The 3,375-nt window shown below is 33.3% G+C and overlaps 1 pseudogene; it reads left to right on the top strand.

The window, feature by feature from the left end:
• The first annotated feature begins 1,479 nt into the window (after positions 1-1,479).
• Positions 1,480-2,570, top strand: LOC149258354 (ethylene-responsive transcription factor ERF024 pseudogene; annotated as a pseudogene).
• The last annotated feature ends 805 nt before the right edge of the window (positions 2,571-3,375 follow it).

Raw genomic sequence — 3,375 nt, 5'->3', positions numbered from 1 at the left:
AAAATCCAGTAAGAATTTATTGAAATCACAAATTTGATGGGTAACCATTAAGCTTTATTGAAATCACAAATTTGATAGATAACCATTGCACAATGGAAGTATCCTAGGGTTTTTCATGGTGCTGAATCTATATATACAATCAAAAAACCAATTTAAATAACACAAATCAAGATTTCACCTTAAATTTTTCGGCCAGATTCCAACATGAAAAAGTCCAAAAAATCACACTAAAAACAAATCATTATGACAAATATTAACCACATATATTAATATAATTATGCTACATTTAAAAAATTAATAAACCTAATATAATATATTATATAACTCTGCATTCTATGTTTCATAATAAGCATATTCACATAAATAAAAAAATAACAACATTCCTTCTCTAATACCAAAAACTAATAAATATATTCACATAAATAAAAAAAACAACATTCATTCTCTAATACCAAAAACCACATTCAACTGCATTTTAATATTTTAAAAAAATTACACACATATTATATCACTCTATTTTATTATTCACCATAAATATATTAAAAAAATTAAAGAAAATAAAATCAGATGACCAGGTTAGATTTTAATGCAGTCTGTTTGCATTTGTCCCATTTATTATTGACCATAAAAATACTCATTTAAATTAAAAACAAAATAACATCGGAATGCCAGGTTGGATGTCCAATGTAGTGTTTTTGCAATGGTCCCATTTATTTCTCACCATAAACATATTCATATAAATAAAAAAACAAAATAAATTATTGACCATAAAAATATTTGTTTAAATTAAAAATAAAAGAATATCAGAATGCCAGGTTGGATGTCCAATGTAGTATTTTTGCAATAGTCCCATTTATTTTCACCATAAACATATTCATATAAATAAAAAACAAAATAAATTATTGAAATTAAAAATAAAATAATATCAGAATCCCAGCTTGGATGCGCAATGTAGTGTTTTTTGCAATGGTCCCATTTATTTTTCATCATAAATATATTCATATAAATAAAAAACGAAATAAGTTACTGATCTTAAAAATACTCATTTAAATTAAAAATAAAATAATATTATGTTGTGTTTTATTAGCAAGGCGATTTAGATTAAATTTCACTGGTGGTTGGGAGGAGATATGCTAAAATTTAGTCAGCCGTTTTTTTAGCAAGGCCACGAGATTAAACCTCACTGGTGTTGGTGGTTGGGATGGTAATTGGGAAAGAAACATGCTAAAATCTAGTCAATTTAAAGTAAGTATAACAAGTGTGGCGAGTGCGATCCTACGTCACTTTATCAAAATAACTTTGACATCTTAAATGCCCATGAGTCACAATTGATCAAAATACAAGTCAAACTTGAAAAATCACCCACAACTTGACAAACTTAAATGTGCAATATAATATTCATTATAGTATTTATTATTACAATGGTCCCATTTATTTTTCACTATAAACATATATTCATATAAATCAAAAACAAAATAAAGTCATCTTGCCAGACTGGATTTCCAATGTACCATGTTTGCAATCGTCCCAGTTCGACCTTACATTTAAATTAGCAGCACGCCGTAGTTTTGCAGGTGGTGGTCCTTCTGATTGCAGAGACTCAGGTTCGTTTATTTTTTATCAGTCTGGTACCGTCGGGCAGAAATCTGCGTTGTGACTAAATGCAGAATAGGTCGCGCAAGCGTCGTGCAGCGGAAAGTAACAATGCACAGGATTCTAGTCAAGAGGAGTCCACAGTCAGTAATGGAGATAAACAGCGGGAGCTGGGAGTTCAAGGAAAGCGGCACCCCGTTTACAGAGGCGTGAGAATGCGGTCTTGGGGTAAATGGGTGTCGGAGATTCGAGAGCCCAGGAAGAAAACCAGAATTTGGTTGGGGACGTTCCGGACGCCAGAGATGGCAGCTCGAGCCCACGACGTGGCGGCTCTCAGCGTCAGGGGGAACTCGGCTTTTCTCAATTTTCCCCACCTCGCCTCTTCGTTGCCTCGCCCCGTCACATTGTCACCCAGGGACATCCAGAGGGCCGCGGCGGCCTCTGCGGCTGACTTTCACATGCCTTCAGGAGAATATCATAACGAGGATCGATCCCGCGACTCTGCGGGGACAAACAGTTGTGGAGACACTGTAATGCCCGCAGAGCCGAGTATCCAGAAAGAAGCCGCAGCAGCTTGCGTGTATGATTCAGCTTGGATTTCGAGTTTTCTTTCGGAGAACGAATCGGTGATTATAGACGAGGATATTCTGTTCGATCTACCCAATTTTTTGGGTAACATGGCAGAAGCTCTATTGGTAGCCCCGCCATGGATGCTCGAACCAGAAGTGTTATACGGTAGTACTTGTGCTGCTGATAATTTCTATGACGAAAATGGATCAATCTATGTCGAAATATCTCTCTGGAACTATTCATAGTTTAACGAATTTCAGTGGATTCCACTGGATGTAATTTCAATGGCAATAATTGTACATGTTTTTTTTTTTAAATTGAAGAAATTATGCCAGGATTGTACATGTTTTTTTTTAAATTGAAGAAATTATGCCAGGAGCAGCTTTTAGGTGTATATAGTTTTGGGATTAGATATTAGTATCTGTGGGGACCAAATCTTCAGAAATAGGGATTGTGACTAAATCTCCATACACAGCCGTTGCACCACAGTCTCCTGACTAATAATTGTATATATAAGTTATACCGAGATTAAATAATAAAATTGATGGAAACCAAACCTTCGCAAATAGTTATCACACCATAGCATTGGATGAATAATGAGACTAATAATAATGGTACATGTAAGATCAGAAGGGAATGTTGGAATTGAATTTAGATTATAAAAATAATGCATGCTTCTGCATCTATCTTGAATTATCTTGATTAATTCCTTCTGACAAGGCAACGTAATGCTGTAATCGAGTCTATATAGTTTATATATTACGGATATATTTCTGAAATCCCTATATAGTATTTCTAACATTTTCTGAATTGTGTACATAAAGCTGGGCTTGACCGTCATATAAGAAGACAGTATGCTTTGGCGACGTCCACTAATGATGCGGAAATGGCGCAAGTATCCTCTTTAAATAGGATAGATTTTGCAGTAATGAAATTGTTTGTATGGACTCCCTGAAATTACGATGATACTTTACCATTGCTGGTCATATTTTTAAAGTTTAGAATAATAAACCTTTTAGATTGAATTATATTTATCATAATTTTTTAACAAAAATTAATTAAAAAAATTATATTTATTTAAGTTTAATGGTTAAGAATATATATGTTTAAATATAACAGAAAGAAGATAGAGTATCAATATTTTTCAAGTGTTGGATAAATAATGTCCTATAAATAATGTGGTGTAGTTTAATTGATTTTGCTTTATATATA

This window comes from Pinus tabuliformis, chromosome 6 (genome assembly GCF_031772625.1).
Source record: "Pinus tabuliformis cultivar Carrire ecotype Pingquan chromosome 6, CPIR1, whole genome shotgun sequence".
Taxonomy (NCBI): Eukaryota; Viridiplantae; Streptophyta; class Pinopsida; order Pinales; family Pinaceae; genus Pinus; species Pinus tabuliformis.
Note: the sequence above shows the minus strand (reverse complement) of the source record. Positions and strands in the feature narration are given on the sequence as shown.